This window comes from Psittacula echo (genome assembly GCF_963264785.1).
Source record: "Psittacula echo genome assembly, chromosome: 7".
NCBI classification, from domain to species: domain Eukaryota; kingdom Metazoa; phylum Chordata; class Aves; order Psittaciformes; family Psittacidae; genus Psittacula; species Psittacula echo.
Window position 1 is genome coordinate 20,326,633 of NC_137740.1, and position 12,972 is coordinate 20,339,604.

General features: G+C 45.8%; 1 protein-coding gene across 8 annotated transcripts in view; it reads right to left on the bottom strand.

Moving 5' to 3' along the window:
• The window catches only part of PACS2 (phosphofurin acidic cluster sorting protein 2), an 83,507-nt gene that overhangs the window by 62,200 nt on the left and 8,335 nt on the right, over positions 1-12,972 (bottom strand). The window contains exon 1 of one of the 8 annotated variants that reach the window (XM_080623801.1): positions 4,014-4,086. The exons of the other annotated variants lie outside the window; for them this stretch is intronic. The gene's annotated coding sequence lies outside the window, so the exon portion shown is untranslated. Of the gene's footprint in view, positions 1-4,013; positions 4,087-12,972 lie in introns of those variants that run through there. 8 annotated transcript variants of the gene reach the window in all.

Consider the following 12,972-nt stretch of genomic DNA (forward strand, 5'->3'; position numbering starts at 1 on the left):
CTGTCTGCTGCTCTTAAGAGCACAGAGAAGCCAAGAAAGAAATCATCAAAGAATACGAATAAGGAACTAGTGAGATTCTAAAAGCCAACTAGTTAATCACATTACCCAGGTTGATGCAAGCATGAGACGACTGCAGTGAAACTACCACCATTACTGCAAGGGATAGAACTTCAGCACTAGCCAGAAGCAGTATTTCAGCCTCCAAACCCAGCCAAACTGGACTGAAAAGGCTTACAGAGAATGCAGTGCCTGCTGTCAAGCCTAACACAAGCTACCCATCAAAGGCCTTGAAAACGACAGAATCCATCAGGAGTGCACTAATGAACAGAAACCAGGATCACTTATCTTCAAGGCTGACTTGTGGAGGTTACTTTACAGTGAAGCAGCAGCAGATTTTGCATTGACAAGGACTGCATGAAACATCTACCCCCACTCTGAGGAGATGCCTGAACAGGAAGGAACCTGCACCACCAGGCTGTCCTCAGGGCCTGGGGAATGGCCAGGAGATGCATTTCCAGACTTTGTAACAAGGCTGCATAACACTGCTGATCCCCTCTCAGTAAGAGCAGCTTCCCTTAGAGAAACCCCCAATCTCCAGGTGATCTCAAAATGTCTCTCAGTAACACTTTAAAAATGCATCCTACCCCACAGTCTCTCTCTTCACATCTAAATATACTCTGTATGCTCTAGTTTAAAGAGCTGCTACTTGAAAAGAGAACACTTGTTTGGAAATAACTCACCACAAGTTTTTCTATTTGTTTTCTTTTCTGTAAAAACCCTTGTAACTAAGATTTCACTGCATTTCTCATGGAAAATGGAGAAAACCTGGCAACTCGGACTTTGCTTACCCTCTTTTCTGAAAGCTTCCATCATCTTTAAGTTTATTGGGATAAAAGGAACCACATTTTTTACTAAAGGAGCTCAGAAGAACCACCAGTGCTGAACACTTGCAGTGGAAGGCAGAACACAGTGATCTGCTCTGGAGGAACATCTGCTTTCCTTAATACTCTAAACTCCTTCAACAGCTGTCAAAAGTTGAGCTGGAAAGCAGAGATTCAATATTATTTGAATAATACATTTCTTTAACATCTTTAACATATTTCATTCCTGAAAGCATATAAGGAAGCAGCAAAGCAAAACAAATTCCTGAATTTGTTAGTTCAATTTGCCAAGAATATTTATTAATATATCACAGTGACCTGTGTAAACTAGCAAAACACAAGATGGTGGTCTTCACCACTCAGAACTTGTTCCAGATTCCCTCCATAAGATTTTTAATGCTTTAATTTTATAAGCAATAAACCAAAAAGTGATTTATAGCAATCATAATCCATTCAGTCCCCAAAACCTTTAATCAGGCCTATGAGTTCCCACTGCACCCAGATTTATCAAGATAAACTGCAGGTGCTCTACAAAATAAGCAGATGGAGGTAAATGAGGCATGAACAAGCAGAGACTGGATATGAGTCGGCTCTTCCTCAGCAGCGCACTAAGGTTCACTGCTGGGAGGGAATACCAAGAAGCCTATCAGGCATTTAGACAGTTACTTCATTTGTAAATAGGACCATGCTATTAGATCACTCATAAAGACCAAACTCTACTTCCAGACTAGACTTGGCTCCCTGAAAACATTCTCTTCTAATACCATTGCCTGATACCATCAGCTAACACTAACATGACAGTGATCCTAAGAGCAAGGAATAGGCATCAGCATCATTCTGTGGTTGGTGCTCTTGTTTATGGATGAGACAAAGAACATCCCGAAACCAGGTCCATGTACTCAGATTATCAAAGAGCTTCAACTGTTTCTGTAACAGAAATGATCATCAGTGGGGATGAGACAGAGACAGGTACCACAATGATTTTTCAACCCTCAGGATGGAATTTGTCCTTAATTTTATGCCTCCTCACTCAGAGGACCATATTCAACCTCTGATTTTCATCGCATGACTACAACTAATACCAACTCCATTAAACTTTGCACTGGGGCTAGTTATATGTGAAATGTGTTTATGTACATTATATGTTTATATTGTAGCCTCAAATACACTAACATGCAAATGATCTGCTAAAAAACACATTATCTAAAGCTGTTAAATGTTCCACATCTAGCAGATTCAGCTGAGATTTAAAAGAATGAGGCAAGAAATTCACTACATCATACCCTTTTCTCTCTGCCCATCTGTTACAGGGCAATACAAATCCACCATCACTTATGCTATTTTCCTTTGGAGCCTGAGCACTTACACTGTAGCCATGATGAGAGGGGCCATCCCTACCTTTTCACATCTTACAAACAGTAGAATAATGCCTACCATTTCAAGATTCTGCATGCAGTTTGCAAGAAGTCTCCCAGGCCATGGTTTAGTATGATAGTCAGTACTAAGCCAGTCAAATCCATGCCTCTGAAGAAATCATATTTCCCTATAGCGAGAATGAGAAAAGTGTTCTTGAGGCTCCCACAAGCCTGGTGAGCTCGAGCTCTCCAGAGAGCCAGTGTAGATTTGCTACCACTCTCCAGGTGTTTATTTTGAGCCTTCATTTCCTCTGCTTCACTGTGAAGCAAAGGTCAGCTCATCAGCTTACAGCAAGCACCTTGAAACTGGCTGAAGGGAAACACTAGAGCCAAGGAGAGTGCAGGCTGCAACTGTTTCACTAAGAGATTTTCATGTCACATATGAGAATTGTGATCACATATAAATGCTCATGAAACTACAAACTACTAAGCCATTTCTCTGTTTTCACATCTGAATCAGCAAGAACACTCCAGAAAGACAGATGGCCCCCCATGACTGATACTCAGCAGGGTCTTCTGTTTGCAGGTGTACCATCTCAAACACAGATTAGCTTCTACTCAGAGCAGGTCTTCTTGGAGAGCTGGTGGAGAGTGTCAATTCACTCACAGGAGAAAAGCCTAGTGTTACTCGTGCAATAGCTTGGAAGATCTGGTGATAATTTTGGAACCAAGATAGCCCAAGAGACTGTCAGCAGAAGCAGCAGCAGTCTGCTGACAGAGGACAGAAAACAGAGAAATAAAAGCTAGAAAAGGAGCCTGAACTCACTGTTCAAGAGACAGGAACTGTGGGAGGCAACATGAACTGTTGAATTCTCCACCCTAAGCTACACCAAATTCTGTCTTTAAACTGGTACAAGCCTTCTGTGATGCCCTGGAAGTTAATAAATCTACTTCAACTTACCTATAAACAGGTGTTGGCTCTTCATATGTCTGTGATTCAGTCAGCCCCATACCAAATCCTGGCAGCACTGGGCCATAGTTACTGCGTCAGAACACTACATGTCTGCAGCTTCCAGCTGCTGGGCTTTGTTATGCACCATAAAAGCAAGAGATCACAAAAGCACTGAGTCTGATGGATCCAAAGAGGAAAGAGTTGCGAAATTTCTCCATTCAGTGGGAAGGTAGAGGAGAGGTGCAGCATGCAAGACTGGATGCTTCAAACTTGATATTTTATTGATTATGCAAATCAATAAAACTTTAGTCTAATGGGTACTTTATTGTACTCTAGCTGTCTCATGATTTCTGCAGTACCATGCAGGGAGAGCAAAGGAAAACTCCTTTTCCGAGGGACATTTATGTATTTCCTCACCATGAATCTACCCTGCTCCACATCTTTCCTATCTGCACTCAAAAGTAGTGAGGGGTCAAAACATTCTCAGAGCTTGATAAAAATGGAAGTCAAATGTTTTCAACAAAAACCTCTTTGTTAACACATTCTCATGGCTATTGAAACTGCAAACCTGTTCAGAGAGATGCCTTAACAATGAAGTATCATTTAAAAATGCATTTGCAGCTGTGCATATTTCACTTCAGTCACACCATTGTGAATTATACCTCACCATGTCCTTATAGAAAAGAGGTGGGCTGTCAGGAGGATGGGAAGGAGGAGAGAAAATAAAGGAATTTTTACTGAACAAAAGAGCTCCAAGAAACTGATACAGCTTTGCTGGAAGCTATTCTCAGCCCACTCAACATTTTTGATTGTATACATACATACCAGAATCCCAACAAGGGGCATTCTTCCCAGCTAAAATATGAACCATCAGCAAATCTGACCACCACCAGGGAGAAATACAAAACCCTAGTGGAAGTAAAGAAAAGAAGAGTGAAATCATCTTTTGGTTGTCCTAAACCAAGAGCTACATTTGAGAGCTCACCATGGTGGCAGCCTTACACAAACACATGCAAGTATCCAGCACACTGATAGTCAAAGCTAAGCAAAGCAGGGTTCCTATGCTGTTATTTGCTTTACTAGCACAGTCAGTTACACAGCACTCAAAAAGTACACAATATACAAAGCACCTTTTCCCCACCTCCCCAGAAGCCTTGTGAAAAACTGGGTGAATTTACCAATATTCACCACATAGTTTTGCAGTGAACTATTCTGCAGGGAAGTGTGCACTGACTCAAGTCAGCTGAGAAGCCAAGCACTACGCAGTGCTTTCACAGCTCGAAACCACAACAGTGGCCTGTGGCAACGCTGAGAGAAGTCAGCAGGGAAGTAAATACCTCAAGAAAGTGAAGGCAGCACACGGCTGGGATACTGGTGAGGTTGAGCTGGGGCATGAATTAGCAGGGCTCATTTGGAGAGCTTTAAACTAGATTCGAAGGGGGATGGGGTTGTAACTGGGCTTGCCCCAGTGGGGCAGCACTCTAGGATTGATGAAGACCGGGAGGCCTCCTATAATCCTAGGGTGAATTTGGTGAGCTCAGCTCCCTCCTTGAAATGCCTGTACACCAATGCGTGCAGCATGGGAAATAAGCAGGAGGAGTTGGAGACCTGTGTTAAGTCAGGAGATTATGATCTGGTGGCAATTACAGAGACGTGGTGGGACAGCTCGCATGACTGGAATATACTCATGGAGGGCTATGTCCTTTTCAGGAAAGACAGGCCAGCCAGGCGGGGTGGTGGGGTTGCTCTTTATGTGCGAGAGCAGCTGCAATGTACTGACTTCTGTCCAGGAACAGGGGACGAGCGAGTTGAGAGTCTGTGGGTGAGAATTAAGGGGCAGGCTGGCAGGGGCGATACTGTTGTGGGTGTCTGTTACAGGCCACCAGATCAGGGTGAGGAAGTTGACGAGGCCTTCTACAGGCAGCTGAGAGCGGCCTCACAGTCACAGGCCGTGGTCGTCGTGGGGGATTTTAATTTCCCTGATGTTTGCTGGAAGGACTACTCAGCAACCCAGCCACAGTCCAGGAGGTTTCTCCAGTGCATGAATGATAACTTCCTCATGCAAATGGTGGATCAGCCAACCAGGAGAGGAGCGCTGCTGGATCTCATCCTCACTAACAAGGAGGGTCTGGTCGAAGCAGTAAGGGTTGAGGGCTGCCTTGGTTGCAGCGACCACGAGATGGTGGAATTCAGGATCTTGTGTGGTAGGACCAGTGGAATAGCAAGTAGAATTGCAACCCTGGACTTCAGCAGGGCAAACTTTGGCCTTTTCAAGCAATTGCTAGGGGAAGTCCCATGGGCAAGGCTGCTTGAAGGTAAAGGGGCCCAAGATAGTTGGTTGGCATTCAAGGATTGCTTATTCCAAGCTCAAGAGCTGAGCATCCCGACATGTAGGAAGTCAAGGAAGAGGGCCAGGAGACCTGCGTGGCTAAATAAGGAACTGCTGGGTATGCTCAAGTGGAAGAGCAGAGTTTATAGGTCATGGAAGGAGGGGCTGGCCACTCGGGAGGAATATAAGGCTGCTGCTAGAGGATGTAGGAAGGCAGCTAGGATGGCTAAGGCCTCCTTAGAATTAAATCTGGCCAGAGGGGTCAAGGACAACAGAAAGAGCTTTTTCAAATACATAGCTGATAAAACTAACACCAGAGGCAAGGTTGGCCCACTGGTGAATGGGATGGGTGCCCTGGTGACAGAAGATACAGAGATGGCAGAGTTATTGAATGCCTTCTTTGTCTCTGTCTACTCTGCCAGAGGCAGTCCTGAAGAACCCTGTACTCCTGAGACCTCAGATGAAGTCAGGTCACTGGAGCGGTTTGCCTTAGTCCATGAGGAATGGGTTAGGGACCAGTTGAGCAATCTGGACATCCATAAATCCATGGGTCCAGATGGGATGCACCCGCGGGTGCTGAGGGAACTGGCGGAAGTCATTGCTAGACCACTCTCCATCATCTTTACCAAGTCTTGGGAAACGGGAGAGGTGCCTGAGGACTGGAGGAAAGCAAATGTCACTCCAGTCTTCAAAAAGGGCAAGAAGGAGGACCCGGGTAACTATAGACCGGTCAGCCTCACCTCCATCCCTGGGAAAGTGATGGAACACCTTATCCTTGATGCCATCTTAAGGCATGTCAAGGATGAGAGGGTTATGAGGGGCAGTCAACATGGCTTTACCAAGGGGAAGTCATGCTTGACCAACCTCCTAGCCTTTTATGAGGAAATAACATTGTCGATGGATGATGGCAGAGCGGTGGATGTGGTCTACCTTGACTTCAGCAAAGCATTTGACACAGTCTCCCACAGCATCCTCATAGCTAAACTGAGGAAGTGTGGCCTGGATGATCAGGTAGTGAGATGGACTGCGAACTGGCTGAAGGACAGAAGCCAGAGAGTTGTAGTCTATGGGGCGGAGTCCAGTTGGAGGCCTGTATCTAGTGGAGTGCCTCAAGGGTCAGTATTGGGACCAGTATTATTTAATATATTCATCAATGATTTAGATGAGGGAATTGAGTGTACTGTCAGCAAGTTTGCTGATGACACTAAGCTGGGAGGAGTGGCTGACACGCCAGAAGGCTGTGCTGCCATCCAGCGAGACCTGGACAGGCTGGAGAGTTGGGCAGGGAGAAACTTGATGAAATATAACAAGGGAAAGTGTAGAGTCCTGCATCTGGGCAGGAACAACCCCAGGTTCCAGTATAGGTTGGGGAACGACCTGTTAGAGAGTAGTGTAGGGGAGAGGGACCTGGGGGTCCTAGTGGACAGCAGGATGACCATGAGTCAACACTGTGCCCTTGTGGCCAAGAAGGCCAATGGCATCCTGGGGTGTATTAGAAGGGGGGTGGTCAGTAGGTCGAGAGAGGTCCTCCTTCCCCTCTACTCGGCCCTGGTGAGACCACATCTGGAATATTGTGTCCAGTTCTGGGCCCCTCAGTTCAAGAAGGACAGGGACCTGCTGGAGAGAGTCCAGCGCAGGGCGACAAAGATGATTAAGGGAGTGGAGCATCTCCCTTATGAGGAAAGGCTGAGGGAGCTGGGTCTCTATAGTTTGGAGAAGAGGAGACTGCGGGGGGACCTTATTAGTGTATATAAATATATAAAGGGGGAGTGTCACGAGGATGGAGCCAGGCTCTTCTCAATGGCAAACTATGATAAGACAAGGGGTAATGGGTATAAACTGGAACACAAGAGGTTCCACTTAAACTTGAGAAGAAACTTCTTCTCAGTGAGGGTGACAGAACACTGGAACAGGCTGCCCAGGGAGGTTGTGGAGTCTCCTTCTCTGGAGACATTCAAAACCCGCCTGGACACATTCCTGTGTAATCTTATCTAGGTGTTCCTGCTCTGGCAGGGGGATTGGACTAGATGATCTTTTGAGGTCCCTTCCAATCTCTAACATACTGTGATACTGTGATACTGTGAGCTAAACCTACTCACAACCCATCTCTGGCCCAGAGCCTGTACACAAGCACACCTGGGTGCGACAGGGCTTTTCATGCAGAGATCCTCCTGAATGCAAGTGCTGTACAAAGGCAGGAACACCATGAACCAGGCTGCTCAGATCTGCAGGAGAGCAGTGCTGCACAGCAAACCTGAGGGTCCGAACCCAGACGAGGCAGATGCATCTTCAAACACAACACCATCAGCATCTGTGCAGGACATCAAGAAAAGCCGAGCACCCAGCACTAGAAAGCTGGCCTCGAATGCAGGTGCAGCAGGAATATAAACAGCACTGCTCAGCACTGCCAGGCTGCATGTACATTTAGGTCATGATCCTGGAACAAGGAAACAACTGAATGAACAGTAAATGCTTATTATAAACGTTTTTGTAAGGACACCCAGCAGGACCTGCCATTCACACGTCAGAAAAACAGGAACATGCTGACTGAAGGCTGAACTGAGGAAATCCACCTCTGAAATCCCTTCTCCCTGGAAAAAGCTCTACCCACTTGCTTGAACCGAGCACTGGCCAGCCTGCTGATCCTCAAGCACATCACCATGGACCAAGGGTAAAGAACCACCAGAGTTTTGTCTCCGTGAGCAGCTTTACATGTGAGCCACTGAAGGCTACATGTTGTAAGGAAAAAAAAAAAATCTTCTAACCTCCTTCAGTATCTGCAAGCAGCTGTCTCAGATCCTCACTGGGACTGAACATGAGCAGGCAAAGCTTATCCAAGTACCTGGAGACACTCAAAGTCTATTTGTAAAGCAAGAACAAAGCCTACATTAATGGTCTTCAACTCTATTAAGCAAAATAAAGCTGAACCCTGGCAGAAAGAAGATACAGATGCCACCAGCCTGAAAGAGAAATCAGAGCACCTTAAATTCTGACACACTCGAGTGCAGCATAGGGAGAAAGTAGAAGAGCAAATAAAAGGGAATTCAGCCCCTAGCAAGTCACTCGCAACATGAAATATATATGATCCAGTTCTTACAGTTCTCAGCTTTCCTTGCAAATCCTTCATTTTAAGGCAGTAGGTGCAACTTGATCAGGAAAGCAGCATATCATCTTTCTACTAGTTAGAAAACATGCAGGTATATTTTCATGAAAGAGGACATTTTGGAAGGATCGTTTTGACACTGAAAACTGCCCATCTGAGAGGGAGAGACCATGGAGGAAGGCCGTAGGACAACCCCAAGGAACTCAGAGCAGACCTTGCAGCAGGCAGGTGGAAGGGTGGAAAGGGCCATGGGACGAGACCAGGATTAGAAGCACTAGAGATTTATAAGTGATGCTCTAACAATAGCTTTCTTTTAAGAAGGAAGCTCTTCCTGCTGTAGTTAATCTGTTTAGTCTGAACATAAATTTAAACACTGAGGAAGGGCTGCACAAAGGACAAGTAACTCATCAGTCAACTAAAACCAACAGCTCTAAAACTCCTGCAATACCTATACAGTAATATGGACCATGGCAGAGAGGGAATAGTCACTCCCCAAAGCAGTGGTCAGGGGAAGCTCAGTGGAGCTGCTTCAGCCTTTACATAGGCTAGCAGATGACCTAGGAAGGTCTTTTTCAGCCACATTTTCTATTTTCATAGTCTCTCCCCACTCCAAGAGGTCATGCAGATGAAAACACAAAATTAACTAATGCCAGATGGGAGACAAGTTAAGCCATATGAATCTTTGCTTATTATATAATTATCTTAATTTCTTGTAGAAACATGGAAATGCTTACAGTCATTGCCTGGATATTTTGTACATAAACATTTCTAGGCTGTTTATATTTTAAAGAAATTAAGCCCACATGGTTTTGACCAACTCCTCCATTACCACGTGGCACATTTATGAAAAAAGAAACCCAAGGCTAAGTTTGAAGCTATGCCAAGAGGTTGTAGACACCAGTGTCCCTCAGTGGCCCAAAATAATACTTATGAAATGTGCACATCAACTCACAGTTGTAGATTTACTGGACAGAAACTTAAGATTATTTACACTCAGTGTTACACGCACCAGATTATTTTCTGGCAAACTCAAGGCCATTTAATTTACCTTTAATGAGCCCCAATGCATCAGCAAAGACAACAGCACTTGAGTGTTCAAGCTCATTTTGCTACTGAATCACATCAGTATGGCAATGGACAGTTTCAGCACCAAACACACCAAACCATGTGCCAGAACCTCCACAAGTCACCTATGTAAAATCTGCAGATTTTACAATCTAATCTAAACTTCATGTGTACAGGTAACAGCAGCACTGAGGAACTGTTACAGATGCAGCACTACAAGTTTTGCTCTTACTATAAAGTCATTGGCAATTACAGATCCAGTGCATGGACAGACTTCTGAATGAAGCCAGTTATATTTGTAGGTGTCCCATTAGAAACCAGGAGCACATGTTTGAATTTGCATAAGAATCGGTGTGAAAGATTCAGTTACATCCCCAACAATCTCCAGCAGCTTTGGTTACACAGTCAATTATTCAAGTTAGGAAGTGCCCGTCTGACAATTTTCTTGCAAAAAGCCTAGCTCCCAAAACCTTCTTCCCACAAGAGACCTTCCCTTAGAGCCCAAAAGAAGGAAAGACCACCTCCACTCCAATCATTTCATTTCTTCCCCTTGACCCACTCTCCAGCTCTCACAACAGCAGCCCCAAGCTGCAGAACACACACAAGGCTCCAGACCACCCAGGGTTTCTAGCATGCAGCTGAACACATGCCTCTAAACAAGGGGCTGGACTTCTCCTCCCACAGTCATTAAGTCATTTCCCCACCTTAAAGAGAAGCTCTGCTAAATCAGAAATGTGGTGTGTACATTGGAAGCATGCGGGTCCACTTATTGCTTCCACTTGATGACCTCCCAGCAGCAGCACTGAATTAAATAGGTTACCTGCTCTGTCCTCATCCCCATGCTCTGCCTTCACAACCATTTGGACCATCATGCAGCAAAGCAAAGCAGAGGACTAATCCAACTGAAACAACCCACCTTCTCACCTCTACCCTGGTTCACTTTACTATGCGTACTCCAAAATGCTTGCACTGGGACAAGGCAGAAGGTGCTGGCAAGCAGAAGCCTAAGCAGGTAGGTTACAAAGAGCCATCAGACACATCAGCCTCTGGAGAGCTGGTAAATGCTAGCTATAGCCTTACCTGAAGTGTAAGGGCAGTGTATACACATCTATGCACATCCGAGAAAGAGTCCTTCAGTGAGCAAGCTATTGGAGCTTGGCTGTAACAGGCAGAGGACTGGTAAATGCTTGTGTCTTATACCCACAACTACCCATCCCACAGATGGAACAGTGAAAGACAGAGCACCCTGATGCTGGCTCCCCACAGCCAGGAAAAGGATACTACAATTGCTTTGCTGAGAATGGCAATGTCCCTGTCCCCATTACAAACCCATGAGTTCACACAGCTGAAGCAGCAGTGAAATCAGGACACATGTGACAAGGTGAAATAAAGACTGCATGCGTATTTGATGAGCTGGAAAGCTTACAGGATTGTCTTGAGATTAGACCCCATGTTAATGACACCCATTTTCAGAACAGCCCCTCCAGAGGCAGTCAAATCCAGCTCTGGCACAGCCTCCAGCTGAGCAGGCTCTCCCTGAAGAAACTCAAGACTGAGTGACCTCAAACGATCCTGCTATATTTGTAAAAAAGGTGTGTGAGGAAATGTCCTCCAACAGCCCTGCGACTTTCATGGTCTCAGGAAAGACAGAGTATGTCTTGCCAAGGTTCCAGTCTCAGCAGGGTTAAGAGTTATGCTGCCAAACAAACTCCTTAAAAGACAAGAGAAGGTAAACAGCCTCTCCAAAGTAAAAAATGGAGCTCCTCTGTTAAAAACAAACACCTAGACCCACAATCCCAGTGCCAAATGCATCCAAAGCGACGCCATGCCTCCAGCAGGTCCAACACAACCTCAGAAGCTGTTCACAAAGTTACATTTCAAGCTGGTACAAAGCTCCCCAGAGTCTCACTTCTTTGGTTTCAAGATGCATTCCAAAACTGCTAGGTGGGCAGCAAACTCTGCAGCAGAGAGAAGGCTGTGTTCCTCTGAAACTGGCCTTCAGCAGCTGGCAGGACATCTACAAAATCCAGTGGTGCACCAGCTAGAAAAAGTCACGTATCATATGTAAAGGAAGCCGTACCGGGAATGGCCTCACATCCTAATTGTGAAACTGCACCTGTACATAAACTAATAGGAGACCACACTGCTGTGTGAAAGAGCAGCCTTGTTCACCTCCCTGTGTGTTCCCACTGCTGATCTAAGCCACCTGCTATATATTTCCCTGCATTAGGATGAAGCAGGTGGGCTGAGCACTGCAAACTGTTTCTCATTCCAGAAGCAGTAGTATGTATGTGCAGGTTCCTCTCACAGTACACCCCAGTAAGCAGCTGCAAGAAAGCAAATTGTACTGGCATAAAAACCCTACAAGAGCTGTTTCATGACAAGCCACTGCCAAGCTATGATCTCACAGCCTCAACGACAGCACCCAACAGACCAACGTGTCCAAAGGTGCCGGCACCAGCAGCTCCACACAAATGATGTGCCACAGCCTTCGCAGCTGTTCCCAGTGCTGGATGCTGCCGCGTGCTCCCACAGAGGATGAGCCTGGCTGGCCACAGGAGTGTGTCACCAGCTTGCCACAACAGCATGATCACAGCACGGGGTGGTGCAGCTGGGCCCTCAGCAGAGAATTCCCTCATGCAACCGACCGCCAGGAGCCAGGGCACACGAGGGATCACTCACAGAGGGCGCGGCAGATGTGATACTTGTGGACATGTGCCTGGCTCTCAGAAGCTAAGGTACATCTGCATTAACTACGTTCCCCAGGCAGAGACTGCCCTCTCAGCAGAAAGGGGATACAGACTTATATAGACTATATATAGATAATGCTTCCTAAGAATCTCTCAACGGGGGTTTATTCTCTGCTCTGTACCTAGATCCAGCCTAGTGCCTGTTGGGAAACACATATCAGACAAGTGTATCTGCAAACTGCAGCTCATTTTGGCCATTAATGAGAACCCTGCACTAGAAACCCTCGAAACACAGGGCAGAACTACATTAGGAGCTCCACAGTTTTCCCGTGACTTCATCTGCAGCCCTCTACCTGCAAGGGTAAAGATCCCTTTAGAAATCTCCCTCCTGCACATGACATTTACTTACCAGCAGCAAGGAGCACCTCCAAGCCCCCACACTGCAGTGGCTTTGTAGAAAAATAGAGCAGGGAAGGATTTTTGAACAGTCAAGTTTAACACAGCAAAGGGATCTGATGGAAGGAGACAGTGGCTTTCTGCAGAAGATTTTTAAGAGCATATGACTTTGCTGAGCAGTGAAAACATGTTTCACTGCAC